At 43.6% G+C, this 16,027-nt stretch overlaps 1 long non-coding RNA gene across 2 annotated transcripts in view; it reads left to right on the top strand.

Moving 5' to 3' along the window:
• Window positions 1–16,027, top strand: part of LOC125624116 (uncharacterized) — a 78,568-nt gene that overhangs the window by 2,044 nt on the left and 60,497 nt on the right. Inside the window, exons 2-3 of one of the 2 annotated variants that reach the window (XR_007353205.2) lie at window positions 10,062–10,146; window positions 10,552–14,962. This is a non-coding gene — a long non-coding RNA (uncharacterized LOC125624116). Of the gene's footprint in view, window positions 1–10,061; window positions 10,147–10,551; window positions 14,963–16,027 lie in introns of those variants that run through there. The other variant, XR_012665422.1, reaches the window with a different exon arrangement.

Raw genomic sequence — 16,027 nt, 5'->3', positions numbered from 1 at the left:
CTTGATGCCAATTACCTTTAGCGAAAGGGAACACCATCAAGTTGAAATCGAGTCAATTAAAAACCAATACGTTGTTTCAGCCACCAACCCTGCCGCTCACCCTCTTTGCTTAGGTGGAAGAAGGGTGGGGGATGGAGGGGGAGGCGGCGCATCACAATCACATTTTCCTGGTTTTTTAAAATGTTTTTTTTTCCTCCCTGATTGCTTGTGAAAGATTCATACAAACAACAGAATCTGCAGAGGAGCAAGAGAAAGCTTCAAAGAGCTTTCAAATTCACAGAGAAACCCTAAAAAAGATACATTCTTTTTTCTCTCTAAATTTTCAGGTATAATAATTTTAGGAATTATTTGTCACAACAGGAGGTAAAGAATTTCAGATAAAAATGTGATTTTTTAAAAACAGTTGCCATTATCATTTTCAAAGGGATAATCCCAGTGTTTTTCCACTGAGATTTTCCCATATTTTCATGTTTCCCCACTTTAAAAAAAATCTGTCCACCCCAATTCATTTAAATACATATAACTCTGTTTAATATTAACAACACCGTGGCCCTACTGGATTGTCCAAAGTGTGCAAGGTGCTTTACTGACAAATATGAAAATATATCCATGCCCCAAAGAGCTATTTTCCCCTCTAAATGTCCATTTTGGTGCCTGTGTTTATTGATGGCACTTTTGGTGCCTAAGTTTTGGAGTCTATGTTTGTTGATGGCACTTATCGAGGAGAGATTGGAAAACCAGCATTTATTTAAAAAAAAAAAAAAGGAGAAAAATCTGAGTTTGGGAAAACTGATAATGAATAGATCTTTGATCATCACAACAAAATGTAACTATATATTTATATATAATCATAATCAGCAATATAGTACCCTGTGTTTTAATAACAGCACTCAGATAGAATTATTTCTCTTCAAAGTGCTTTACAAATATTGACCTCCCAATGTCCCTGAGAAGTAGGAAGGTAGGTAAATATTATCCTCATTTTACAGATCAGTCTATTTATTGGGGTCAAAGTGTTAAGTGGCTTGCCTCACATCAACAAGGAACTTGGTGTTAACTGAAGAATTACAGTTCTGGAGTTCCTGGCACTCACTGGTCAGACAAAAATCTGCTCCTTTTTGTTTTTTACTTCTCATGAATGTTTAGCTTGGTGTTCAAGAGCTGGGAAAGTGGGAAGAATCTCAGAGCACCAGAAGCTTCCTTCTGTTTATTTTCAGGCAAGCAGGCTAAAGGGACATAGGAGGTCCCATGCAAGTATCCTCCTTATTAGTGGATAAAAGAGGTTTTGAATGCAGAGAGAAAGAAGAATGAAATGATATGGGACACAAAGGCCACCCCTGTAAACTCGCTGCTGTAGATTTGGTGTAATCATAAATGGCCTTGTTCTTGCCAAAGCTCTAAAAGTTTTTGCCATACTTTTCTAACCCCCTAAGGATTCACACACTGGAATGCATATCAAAACAATAGTTTAAATGTCCCACTTCAAACCCATCTGGGGAAAGCCTGATACAACATTTTGCATTGAAAAGTAAACCTGGAGTGACTCAGGGTTGGATTGTTCCCTCTTGCAGTAATACCCATGGGAAGGAATGGAGGCAGAGGAAAAGTCAGTGATATTCTCCCACATTGTTCTTTAGTAGATAGGAGTTACCCTATTGTAGAACAGGCTATGGGATTGTCCCACCATCTTAGAATCATAGCACATCAGAGTTGGAAGGGACCTCAGGAGGTCAGCTAGTCCAACCCCCTGTTCAAAGCAGGACCAATCCCCAATTCTTTGGCCCAGATCCCCTCAAGGATTGAACTCACAGCCCTGGGTTTAGCAGGCCAATGTGCAAACCACTGAGTTATCCCTCCCCCTTCTATCCCTCTTCATAGAATCCAGGCTGGAGCATTTTTCTGAGAATCTTCAAAGGGTTGCAGGTGGTATGACATGTGTCTCTTGCCCCCCTCAGTCTCTGATTCTTATTTCCACCTGGATCCTAGCTCTGTGGAGCATCCCATGGGGGTCCTAGGAAGGGGTAGAGATGATGACATGGAGGAAGGTGGCTGACTGCAAAGGAGGGTTCAGACTAGATCTGGAACCCCACCACACACAGATCTTCGGTGTATGATCTGGCTCTCAGTTTTTACCCAATTTCACTTTCAGGTTCTCATATAGCAGCACAATGTTGCAATGTCTGAAGTGCAAACATTGCAAAGGAGTGGATGCTTTATGTTGTAATTGCAATTGAGAAAATCGTGGAAACATGATTTTAGGTTTTGAGAAAGCTTGTGGGTTTTTGTTTGTTTGTTTTTGTTTTGCTTCTTGTATATTTTTTTGAAAAGAAAAAACTAAAAGTTGGACTAAATTTGACCTGAGATTGTCCTCTTGACAAGTCACAAACTATAAAGTCATATATTTAATGAGCAGAGTTTGTTTGTTTTGCCATCTAGGTACAGTAATTATCCATTGAAATAACAATGTCCTTTATGTAAGATCTTTGTTTGCTTTGCAAGAATTTGAACTGTTCGGAAACTTGGAATGCCTGTTCTAACTTATTGGGTTTTTATGGAAGCTCAAATTAGCAATTTAGTTTCCCACATAATTGCATGTCATCATGTGCCTTGTCTTAGACACGCAGTAAATGCCAAACATTATGAGTCATATTGTATCTATTTCAAATCATCATCTTATGCTTAACAAAATTACAAAGGTAATTCACATTTAAATACCAAGGAATTCTCAAAGTTCCGCTTTGGTTTCACAACTTTCTTGTTCCCCAGTGGTGCATTGTCTAGGTTCAGTTTGCCATCTATTCTGAATTTTTTTGGGACTGTCATAATTTTGAGGGGTCTATCCCTCACCCTGCAATACTAAAGCCCTATCTACATACAGATTTTTTACTGTATAACTATGTTGGTTAGGGGCGTGATTTTTTTTTAACCTATAACATATGGAAGAAAGGCGAAATTGATAGTAATGAATATAAATCAGAAGTTAGGAAATATAGAACATTGATAAAGGAAGCAAAGGGACGCAAGGAGAAATCTATGGCCAGCAGAGTTAAGGACAAATAAGAAGACATTCTTTAAGTACATTAGAAACAAAAAGAATCCTGGCAATTGTATTTGTCCGTTACTGGATGGAAATGGTAGATTTATCCATAGAAAGGCAGAAGTGTTCAATAAATATTTCTGTTCTATACTTGGGGGAAAAAACAGATGATGCAGTCATATCACACAGTAACACTCTTTCCATTCCATTAATATCTCTGGAGGAGGTTAAACAGCTGCTACTAAAATTAGATCTTTTAAAATCAGCAGGTCAAAGTACCTTACATACAAAAATTTAAAAGAGCTGGCTGAGGTGCTTGCTGGATTGTCAGTGTTGATTTCCAGTAAGTCTTGGAGCACTGGGAAGTTCCAGAAACCTGGAAGAAAGCTAATGTTGTGCCAATATTTAAAAAGGGTAAATAAGATGACCTGGGAAATTATAAGCCTGTCAGTCTGTCATCAGTCTCAGGCAAGATAATGGAGCAGCTGATATGGGACTTGATTAATAAAGAATTAATAGAGGGTAATATAATTAATACCAATCACCGTGACTTTATGAAAAACAGATTCTGTCAGACTAACTTGAAGAGATTACAAATTTGAGACTAATTTTTTATGAGATTACAAGTTTGGCTGATAAAGGTAATAGTGTTGATGTAATATACTTAGACTTCTGTAAGGCCTTTGACTTGGTACCACATGATATTTTGAATAAAAAAAACTAAAAAGATATAAAATTAACATGCCACATATTAAATGGATTAAAAGCTGTCTACACGATAGGTCTTAACATGTAACTGTAAAGAGGGAATCATCATGAATGGGTATATTTCTAGTGGGGTCCTGCAGGCATCAATCCTTGGCCTTATGCAAAACAATATCAGTCACATGGTGCTATGTTCTTTGGTCATTCAGACCAGCACTTAAAGGTAGCATATTCATTTCAGGATATGTTAGAGTTCTAGCACAGAAAAAAATCTGGTATGGATGCCTGCAGCCTTAAGTCTAGTAGAACATTGCCAGAATATTTTTCTCACCTGTGGTTATACAGAGTAAGTTTTAATCTCAGCTTCATATTTTGCCATGCACCTAAACAAGACTGCAGTTATTGTTCTGGACTTCTCTCTGATTTGTATTACACAGGAAAGCTTGGAAAGGAATAGCTGTGCTTTTGTAAAATTTTGTTTTTCACAGAAGTGAATCCTTAGGGCAGCTTCACTAGTTCCTCTTTCTGAGAAGCAAGACTTCTTCTAGGGGAGAACAGGGCTCAATCTGATCCTTGTTGATCATAGCAGTAATTGAAGGTAAGGCCTCCTAGGTGCCAGGTCAAAGGATCAGAATCTTTTCCTTTTGAGATACTAAAATACATACCACTGCAACCATACAGAGTGGTGGCATGTTGCCAGGGTGGCCAGAATGCAGTGTACTATGGGTATTCTCTGCTTCCCAGGGCCCACGAGGGGTAGTGAGAGGCGTGGAATGGGACCCAGAATGTATGTAAATTAGAAAACCCTAGAAGCAGCCTCTAATTTACACCAGAGGTTAGGCAGACCTCTGCATATGGGGAGCACAAGGGTGGTTCAAGGCTTGTTTACATGGGGAAAATTGACCTTCATAGCTACTGTGGAATAACTATTCTGCTACTGCTATTCCAGAATAGCTCCCTATGTGGACTCTATTCTGAAATAAAAGGGACTTTATCCTGGAACAATTACTCCGCTTTGGAAACAAAGTAATTATTCCAGAATAAAATCACTTTTATTATGGACTAGAGTGTCCACCTGGGGGAGTTATTTCAGAATAGCTAAATTACACCAGAATAGGTATAGCGGAATAGTTATTCCAGAATAGCTATGATGGTCAATTTTCCCCATGTAGACAAGATCCTAAAGTCACTTTTCCCTCCTCTTCTCTGGCCTGCTCCAAGCACAAGGATGGTATATTTAACTAGAATCCAGTCCCTTTCATGAGCAAGGGCATAACTAGAGGGAAACTAGAACTCTGCCATCTCAAAAGGAGGCATTGGGAAACCCAGTCAACAGCTAAAAGTGGTCATATGTCCCAGTTTCACTAGGACAGTCCCAATTTTTTTATTTAACCAATCAGAACATTTGCAGGGTTGTTTTTTTTTTAATAACTTTACAATGTTGGTTTAAGATGATTTGCTGCACCACCTCGTATTTAAACTGTGTTTTCTAGGGACACACTGTCCAGTGTCCAAGAACTATGAACAGCGTTTGGAGCAAAGAGAAAAGTCAAATGATCATAGAGACTACCTAAGCTGCCCATTGGCTCAAACTGAATGTTAGTGGCACTTGGTCAGTGTTTCATAATAAACTTCTTTAGAACGAGGGAAAGTGGAAAGATGCCGATCTCACTATTGAGAAGCTAGTTAGTGGTAGGGACAGCAGGATGCCATTTGGGAAAAGAAGGGTACTTTGTCTTTTCTATGATTATTTCATGTTGCTAAAATTGTCACCAGAAAAGTATTCTGCTTTTTTTACTTTTTAAAATATGGCCACCTATGCTGGACCCAGTATCTTCCCAGTTATTTTATTAGCCATCTGGGGCAAAGAGCCACCTTTAGGTAACCCTGGCACATCCCAAACCTTTACCCAAAGGTTAGACTGTAATTGCCTCTCTTTAAGGCCAACGTGCACCCCATGGAGCAGTTAGTTATAGGAGCACTAAAGAGCATATTAAAACACTAACCATAATGTTTTTTGGCAGCCTTTCAACGGCTTTTATTTTCCAGCTAAACAATACTTAAGATCCTGTATGCTGCAAGTCAGCCCAGAGTTAATTGTTTAAACCTGTTTTAAAACCCTTTAGGATAGGGGGATACAGTGCAAACACTGCCAACCCCCTGCGGGTTGATGACTCAGCGAGAGAAAGATGTATTGGGTGAAAAGTCACATATAAAAACAGGGCTTGAGACGTAGCCATTGTATTGTCCTTCTCTTTGGGCTCTGGGATCCTCCCGGGTTTGAAGTAACAGAACCAAGACTGTGCTATGGTCTGCCACTGGTGAGCTGTCCTCATCTGCAGAAAGCCACTGCAAATAATTTTATTCTGTAAGTGCTATGATTCTCCCCGAGTGTGGAATGGGCCTCAGGTGGACCATTGGACCTGACCACCCCACCTTGGGGAACTTTATTCATTGTTATTATTATTTAGGTCTTGTATGGTATTTTATTTATTAATTGTTATGTCTAAGGTCCCCACTGGGCACTGTACTTATTAAACAGATAGTTCCTGCACCAAAGATTAGTATAGGAGCTGGACCCAAATTTGGCAGTTAAGGTCAAGCTCTGAAGGTCAAGGTCAAGCCCTTTGACAGACAGTTCTATGAAGAACTGGGGTTTGTCATTGTTCTACCCGACTAAGAGCCAATGTGTTGTTAATATAGTAGATCTGATATCTCTTGGCTATGTTGTTTCTAATCAAAAAGCTGTTTTCTGTGGGTGTGGGGAGCAAATACACATTCACAATGTAATATTAATGTGAGAGAAACCTCACAATTTACAGTTTGACAAAAGCCTGTGTCCATGATGTGAAAGGATATTGATGCTGGGGTAGGAGGGAATACTTTAGAGAAAAAAAATGGCCTAACATTTTATGCAGGTCAGAGATAACGAGAGGCACGAGTCATCCAAAAGTCTAATCAAATGGGTTTCCACCATGTTAGTCTAAATGAGGACATAAGACCAATGCAGTCTTAACCTACTAGGGCAGGCTATAAGAAGGGAGGAACTCTGGTGACACACACAAACCACTGGAACATGTGACACCTGTCTGAGAAACTGCCCCTTTGAACAGTGGACCAGACAATAGAGTTTTCCTGCTAAGTCACTGGCAATATTTTGCTATTCTGTAACTTAAACTTAGGAGCTGGTGTGATGGGGTGTCCACTCCATACAAGGCTTGAAGGGCTAAATGAGGCCAATTAATCTTACGCTGCACCTGAAAGAAACCTAGGGAGAAACCTAGATCCTAACTGCAGATGAAGTCCAGCTGGGCAGAGGAGCTGGGAAGAATCTATAAAGAGAGAAAGTTGTCATGCTCAGGGAGGAGACCTGCAGTTGCATTCCCTGAAACAAGGGGGGAGAGCAGGAAGGAGTCCAGCAAAGGAGCAGTAAGGGCTGGGAGAGTAAAAGCCCAGAGCTGCTGGGTTGAGGGTCCCTGGGCTGGAACCTGGTGTAGAGCGCAGGCCTGGGTTCCCCTACCAGCTACAGACCATGCAATTGAGAGTGGAACACCTAGGACAGTTTGCCTCAAAGGGCTTGTGATACCGTGGAGGCTGGCTAACTGCAGGAAGGAGCATCAAACCAGGTGGAAGAGCTAATTCCCCAGATGAGCCACAAGAAGGTACCACTGAGTGGTGTGTAGAGCAGATACCATGACACCTGCCAAGAAATAGTCTCTCTAGTATACAGCTAGATGTATGTATTCTTACTGTAGATTATTTGCTTAGAGGGTCCAGCAGAAGTCCAATTGTGCCAGGCACTGTACAGACAGAATCCCCGCCCTGAAGAGTTCACAATCTAGATAGGCAAGGCAGAGGAAAGGTGGGAGAAAGGAACTAGTATTGTCTCAGTTTCTCAGATAAGGAACTGAGAGGCACAGAGATTCAACAATGTGGCCAACTTCACCCATGGTGTTGATGGCAGAGCCAGGCAATGAGCCCAGCTCTCCTGAGTCCCAGTTCAGTGCCTGAACTACAAGGAGCATTGCCAGCAGATCGAGGGAAGTGATCGTTCCCCTCTATTCAGCACTGGTGGGGCCTCACCTGGAGTATTGCATCCAGTTTGGGCCCCCCACTTCAGAAAGGATGTGGACAAATTTGAGAGAGTCCAGTGGAGGGCAACAAAAATGATCAGGGGCACATGACTTACGAGGAGAGGCTGAGGCAACTGGGCTTGTTTAGTCTGCAGAAGAGAAGAGTGAGGGGGGATTTGATAGCAGCCTTCAACTACCTGAAAGGGGGGTTCAAGAGGATGGAGCTCGGCTGTTGTCAGTGGTGGCAGATGACAGAACAAGGAGTAATGGTCTCAAGTTGCAGTGGGGGAGGTCTAGGTTGGATATTACGAAAAACTATTTCACTAGGAGGGTGGTGAAGCACTCGAATGGGTTACCTAGGGAGGTGTTGGAATCTCCATCCTCAGAGGTTTTTAAGGCCCGGCTTGACAAAGCCCTGGCTGGGATGATTTAGTTGGGGATTGGTCCTGCTTTGAGCAGGGGGTTGGACTAGATGACATCCTGAGGTCTCTTCCAACCCTAGTCTTCTATGGGTCTATGATTCTTTCCAGTTCTCTTTTATTTTGTGATTTTTTTCTTTCCACTTGTGTAATAATTTGCCAATCAAATCTGCTGCTGTTTAAGGCGATTTGGCTGCTGTCTCAGATGTTATAATTGGGACTGTCATTGACCGTCACCAAAGAGACAAAAGTTAATTAGTTGGTGGTAGTAAAGGCTTTTGAACATTGAAATTGCTAAATGGGGGGTTGTTAATTATAATTATTGAACTAAAATATGACCTTAGAAGTGGCAGAGTCAGGGTGACTCATAACTCAGCTATGGGGGAGGTTGTGATCTCCCTCCCTAAGGGATTTGCCCTAGTCATTTAAGATGGGTTACAGCTTGAGTGTTCCCTTAACTCAACCGGTGTCCAGACACAAAACCCCATCACTCTTGTTTTTGTGGTAAGTGCACAAGTTAGCAAGTCTGGGGGCACGAGGCAGGCCTCAAGCGGGCTTCCCTCAGAGTTGCTTATTCCACCTGTCTCTAGCACTGTGGCAGAACAGTCTAGGGCTGAGTCCTTCAATGCCTTCCCACAATCCTCTGGGACCTCCCTGACCCATGTCTTTTTCTTGCCATCTATCTATTCCTTGTGTACTGACCAGAAGTCACTACCACCGCAAATAGGCCTGCACAGTGATTTGTACCCCCAGCTGTCCATGGCTCTCAGTAGCAGCAACTGTGCTCATCTCTGGTCCAGAGCTCCAATGTTCAAGAATGCACACTGCCAAGTCATTGTCTCAGTCTGCTGCCGGCCATCCAGAGGCCAGTACAGGAGGATTCACCTGCCATTAGAAACTGCCTCCACTTCTCCAGCTTTGCATGCAGCTCACACACTCTACTTGAGAAGTGTCAAGTGGTGGCCACTGCCAAAATACCCACCACAGCCTTTTGTGCCCTGCTTTGTCTTCCTCTCCCCAAAATGAGTTGCACTAATGCCAACATCAGGTACAAGTCATTGCTCTGAGTAGGCTCCATGCCTCACTGCCAGTTGCAACATAGACTGCAGGCAGAAACCAGGAGTGTGACTACCTGGAGCAGGTTTAATTGTGTGAGTTGCCTGCTTTGCACCATTTCCACCCACAAGCCCCCAAAGGGACAAACAAGTTCTCCTGCAGTACCCATTGAGAGCTGTCATACAGTGATGCAGCTGACCCTATGCACCATGGGATGTGCCCCCAGAAGTCTTGGCACCACCCATGACTGAGTAGGCCACCATGTGGATACAGGTCATTACAGAAAACCCCTCCCACTACTTGACTCTTCCCCTAAGGGAGTGTGACCACCCTACTGAGTAAGTTATCCCAGGGTAGTAATGTGAGGTTGAAACATTTTAGTGCGTTCTATAGTGTCTAACAGCCTAACAGTGACTGAGAGATGCTAGCAAGCACTATTTGGGGTACAGGGAGAATTAAACAATTTAAAAGGTACTAGGAAGAGTTACAGGCCCCAAATGGAACAACATACTCACACGCCACTGGATTCTGGTAACATTTAAAACATAGTCTATAACATATTTGAACTTTTTGGATTGGGCCTCCCTTGCATTTTAATCTATAGTTTAAGGCGGTGATTCATTTTTAAAATATATTTTTTCAGTGGTTTTATAGTGTCTTCTGAGCCACTTGGAAAAAGATGGGGGTCACCGAATGAGCAAACATAGTTTTATTTTGCATGGTGGAGCTCTGAGAAAGTCCTTATTTTTACTTTGATTTTTTTTTTCACAGTGAAGGCCCAGATTGTTGTGAGAGATTGCCGGAATAGTAAGGACAAAGGTCATCATCACCTTCAGATAATTGAAACAACTCTATGGTAAGCATCAGACCTCATAAACCCAAGTCTGAAGATAATAAATATGGGTTGGCTTAAGTGTTCAGTGTTGGCCTAATTTTGCTCCCATTTAAGTCAACTGTAAAACTCCCATTGACTTCAATAGGAGCAGAACCGGGCAACTTTGTGCGGTGTTGAAAATCCCACCCTAACTCTTAACAAAAACCCTCTTCTGGACATGTTGCTCACACTCAGGTCCTGCCAGGCCTGTTTGCAGTTGACAAGCAGCATCTGCAGTCAGACTTGCGAAACTAAACTTACAAGGCATGTAAGCCCTCATGCTTCAAGGCAGAATCTGATCACCACCAGGTGACAGTAAGAAACTTTCCCTGTTGTGTAATGCACAATTAGGTGCCTTACGGGTGTTTTATGCCTTCCTTTCCACAGCATCTGGCATTGGTCACTGTTGGAGACAGGATACTGGACTAGATGAAATATTGGTCTGTTCCAGTGTTGCAATCCTATGTTCCTGTCTCTCTGGTGGGCTAGCATCCTGTGATATCCTTCCAGCTGGTAATATGCCCAGGACAAAGTTTTAGCACCATCAACCTCCCGAGCTGCCTGCGACCTCAACGCAGTATTACCAAAATTAAGCTGTTTGAATGCAACAAGTGTTTGGGAATGTGCTGTGTGCTTCTGTGAGGGTGCCAGAGTGTACGAGAAATGGGGAGGGGATTTTTCAGAACTTTGCAAGTGACACATGGAAGATCCCACCCCCATGCTTCTCAGGGAAACACAAATGAACATTGAAACTGTGTAGGACATGTTTACATTAACCATCCACATTTATGTTAACTTCAGAAAAACTCTAGGGATTCAGTTCCTTTGGTACAAATGCAGCTATTGTTATCCCTTAACCCACCACCCAGTACACTTAGTGCAAGAGAAAGCTAGAGGCAGAAGCCAAACACAATAGGAATCAGAGTAAAACTTGTCTCTGGAGTTGTTTGATTTCATTTTTAATCGGATGGCTTCAATTTCTCAGGTTAGTTTCAGAGACTGCCCTTGTTCTATCTGCTCACACTAGATGCACAAAGAGTTTCAGGCCATTCATTCATGGTGCAGGTTCCCTTCAGTCTGCAGCAAGAATGTTTACTCCTAGTTCCGGTTAGTTGCCAATCAGAGCATTAGCCAATTGCTGGCTATGTCCTTATAGGGAGGTTATGTGTTTTGTGGGCTAAAATGAGCATATAAATTCTGTCAGGCAAGTCAGCAAACTCCTGATCTTATTTACATCTGACAGAATTTGAAAATGTTCTGGTATGACAAATTAAGTCTTGGGGCTCTGGTCCTTACCCCAAAGAGCTGTGTGTTTGTGGAGGAGTGGGAAGGGGGAAAGCAGAGTTTCTTGAATATTTAGCATTTGTTAAGCACAAGCATGTTAGTGTGGTGGGTGTGTTAATAAGAAAAATGACCATGGCAGTTTTATTAGTGCATATATGCCCCGAAAATAGCTTATAGATTGTTCTTTCACTGGCTTCTTTGAGAGTCTCTCCTGATTTATGAGGGTAGGATAAAATATGTATCATTTGGCTATGAGATGACTGTGTGGGGGGCTGTGATAACAGTTTAAAATATTTCAAGGGTCTAAGCACTGAGATGAAGGGGAATTGTTTAGTGAAGCACAAGGGTGAATAACGAAGAGACAAAGGAGGAGATATAGGAAAAGAAAATGTAGCCTATCAGGAAAAATGTCACATTGGTAGATCTATTAGGCTGTTGCTGGTCCCCTAAGGGAAATAGTGGGAGTGAGATATTTCAAAATAGATGGGGGCAAAGAACTAGAAAATGTGCAATCAGAAACAATCCTGCACAATCAGAACCAATCAGCTGTATTCTGTATTTCTTTTCTTCCCTTTCTAACCTCTGTGATTTTCTTCCCCCAATTATTTCTCTTCTCTAATCCCTGATATTTGTAGGAATTGCCATACTTGATCAGACATACAGTCTATCTAACCCAGTATCTCTCTCCCCCTTTGCCCTGTCTGTCTTCTCCTTGTTCTCTGTCCTTCCTGTAGCCTTTTCTCTCCCTGCTGCTCCATGGTTATCCCCCGTCTACACTGTCCCGTTTCCTTGATTCACTCTTCCCCTCCAATTCTTTTGGCCTTTATCAGTTTCCTGTTGTGTAGCATTGCTGGGTTCCTGTGTGATAGCCCATTAACAGTAGTACTTTGCTTTAGGATGTATGGGTGAAAAATGCTCTTTGCAAAAGAGGGTAAGTGTCATTATCCCAATTTTGAAACATGGGGAAACTGAGGCACAGAGCGGTAAAGGGATTTGCTCAAAATCACACAAGGAGGTCAATGGCAGAGCGGGGAATGGAATTACTCAGGTCACCTGAGTCCCAGGCCAATGCCTCCTCCACTGGACTATGCTGCTTGTACTACTGTGACCCATTTGAGTTGCGCCTTAGTCCTGAAGCACATGGGCAGAATGAAGAGGGCGTTATCATGAGAGAACTCCCCAGGTATTGGGCAGAGCAAGGGAACGGTGTTGTCATGTTTCAGGCCATTTAAAGATAGTAGTTAGGGACTTGGGGAAATGACAGGTGGGGGGAACCTAGAGAGCTTTCCTCCCATACCCCTCTTAATAAATGCATATGTTATTGTTACCATTTCTTTTAACAAATAAACAAGGCAGCTGTAGCCTTATTTACCAAGTAAGGAAATCTGTATAAAACATTCCCCAGATTTGAAGTAATCGTGTTTTTCAAGAGAATATATTAAAAAAAAAAGTTGGTACATAGTGTCTTCTCCTAAGTCCAGGAAGGCACACACATTTATTTCCCAGTAGCAGCACACTGCGTACTGACTGTAACTAGGTGAGAATACTAAACAGACCCAGTTTCCCCACTGGCTTCTAAAAAACAGGGATAAATTCCTCTGCAGAGAGAAGACAGATGGGGTGGGCATTGCTAAAAACCTGGCTTCCCTGTATCAGAAAACTATGCAAATCCAAAGGCTCAGAGCATGGACGATTGTTAATGAATTATTAGTATTATTGAGATGTTGCCATTCTTTGCCAGTAGTACAGAGGGCTGGCAGAAATCGTATCCATATTGGGAGGTACAGTATTTTTACGAAGGTAGCAACCTATCCTTCATCTGATGAATAATGCACATTTTCTCCTGCCAGGTGGGGGAGTCAGGACATTGTTAGTGGTGGTAGGGAGACAGAGGAATGAGCTGAGAGTGGTGGATGGTGATTGAGAGCTAGCCTATTGCGCAGGGGTAATTCATAAAGAGAGTTACGCATTCTGTGCGAGTTCAGAATAGACTGTGTTGTCTACAGAGAAATCAAAAGCTTCCATTCGGGGTTTGGAAATCAAACCATTGCAAGGAAGCATCTAACAACAATGAAGAATTGCAGCGGTTCTCATTTTATTTTACTAACAGTACATCTGGATGGCACCTTGCATGGCACAGGGTGCCAATGAGCCTTATAGACAGATGGGGCCTGATTAGCCATGTTTGTGTCCCCTGATCCAGCAGCCATTCAATCCAAGGCCTGTCTCCTTGCCCAAATTAGAACAGCTGGAGATTGCTGTAACTTGTGCAATCAATGGCAGCTAGGGATCAGAGGAGTACAGGGATGCCCCGACCATGACCCCTTTCCCCAGCCATGACTTCTGAGCCACAGGAAGGACAGTAGATAGAACCTATCATGGTGGCTCCATATCCAATATGGTTTCCCCTACCCTCCTAAGCTGGGAGTAGAGAGTGGAATCTGGCCCACAGAGTTTCACACCCACTTTGTAGTGGTGTGACCAAGTTACACACAAGGTGCAGGGCAATGGAGAATCAAGCCCAGCGCACAGAGTGAAACGTGTCTTTGATGATTCAGAGGAATAGCAAAAATTGGCTGCCCAGTGAAGCTGGATCTTTAATTAAAAGGATGAATGAAAGACTTTAAAGTGGATGGGCTGCTTTAAAGTGATTGGTGTGTCCCTATAATAGTTGCCCCTTATTGCATGTTTCATGTATATTATAGGCTGGGTTGGTAGCACCACCAATTATTAAAGTTGCCTGACACTTCCTATTATAAGAGCCTGTTTTCAGTTGCTTATAACTTTGCCTGCATACCACCATTTCGGCTGATTTTTTTCTGTGCCATGTGTCTGCCTCAGGTTGAATTACTCTGGAAAATTTCAGCTGAAATGATTGTCATTTCCAAGAATGAAGCTGGGAAAAATACATAGTTGTGTCCATGTTAAAAAATTCCTGGTGACATTTTTCTTTGAAAAGCTCTAATGCCCTCATGCTTTGGATCCATGACTTGAAATTTGGTAGGGAAGTGGCTTTCTTTCACGGAGGTGCCTTTTGCCATTACTATGAAAACCTGCCCAAATTTGGCCAAGTCATAAGCCTTTGGAAAATTGCAGTTCACACGTGCTCAGTAGAGACTTGCTACTGCCTCGCAGCAAAAATCATCAAAGGTTCCAACCACACTAGGCATGCTCCAGCCCAGGACAGGCAGAACTTTCCCTGTGATTGTAGCCCTGGGCTTCTGCAGGCCATGCTAGGTCCAGGTCCCTGAACTGAGAGTGGGGAGCCTGTCTCTCCTGTGCTCTCAATAAGCTCCCTGCTGCATAGGCGCCGACTCTGTGGATGCTCCGGGGCTGGAGCACCCGCGGGGAAAAATTAGTGGGTGCTCTGCACCCCCTGGCAGCCAAACTCCCCACCCCGTCCCCCTGCCTCACCACCTCCTCCTCCTCCTTTGCCTCCTCCCAGCATGCCAAGTCTCCACTCCTCCCTCCCTCCCAGCGCTTGCCGCCGCCAAACAGCTCTAGCAAGCTCGGGGGGGGGGGGGGGGAGCGGGAACATGGCACGCTCAGGGGAGGAGGCAGGGAAGAGACAGGGCCAGGATGGGGATTTGGGGAATGAGTTAGAATAGGGGCAGGGAGGGGGCGGAGTTGGGGCGGGAACTTTGGGGAAGGGGTTGGAATGGGGGCGGGAGGGGACAGGGCAGAGGTGGAGTTGGGGCAAGGTCAGGGGCAGAGGGGGGTCGAGCACCCACCAGCACCAGGAGAAGTTGGTGCCTATGCCCTGATGGGCTCAGCCAGCCTGGAGGAGAAGGGAGCTGTCTGATTTAATTGCAAAGGGGACAATAGCTGGACCTACTAGGGACAGGGGAGAGTAGATTGGGATAAGGAGCCTGGGAATGAGAGGGGAGCAGAAACTGAGACTGGAGGTAAGGTCAGCCTTAAATACATTTGTGACAAAGTGCTGAGAGATGAAACCTGAGCCAGCACTCTGGTCACTATTAGCACCAGTTAGGTTCACCTGGAGAAGGCCTAATTGGTCAAGGGTGGGCTTGATTACTAGGCCAGACTGGGGTTAGGAAATGAATGAGCTCATTAGCCCATTAACAGGCGAGTGGTTTAAAAAGAGCATGGGAAGGAAGTGCTTGTGGAGAGTATGTGCAAAAGAGTGATCATACGTGTGTGGGTGTGTGAGAGAGAGCGAGAGAGAGAGAGAGAGAGAGCGCGAGTTCAAGTGCGAGTGCGAGCGCGAGCGAGCAAGCAAGCAAGCAAGCAAGAGAAGACTAGGAGAGGTGACAAGGGGAGTTCTCCGAACACAGACATCCCCACACAACACCCCCCTCCTACACACATACACAAACACACACAGAGGAGGGGCTGGAAAGCTAGACGACAGTGCAAAGGTATGGATGCATTGATATGTAGTGGTGGAGGGACTGAGGCACTGTAAATAAAGTACATGCTGCTGTTTATAAGCAAGAAGGTCTCAGAGTGGTCTGCATTTGTGGAAGAGGCAGGCGTATGGTCGCCATGCCCCATCACAACATTTGTCTCAAAAGAAATGACCCCTGCTCTCTGTAAATCATCTCTGTTTTCTGAGGTC

The sequence above is a fragment of the Caretta caretta genome, chromosome 1, assembly GCF_965140235.1.
Source record: "Caretta caretta isolate rCarCar2 chromosome 1, rCarCar1.hap1, whole genome shotgun sequence".
In the NCBI taxonomy this organism is placed as follows: Eukaryota; Metazoa; Chordata; order Testudines; family Cheloniidae; genus Caretta; species Caretta caretta.
This window is presented reverse-complemented; position numbering and strand designations above follow the sequence as displayed.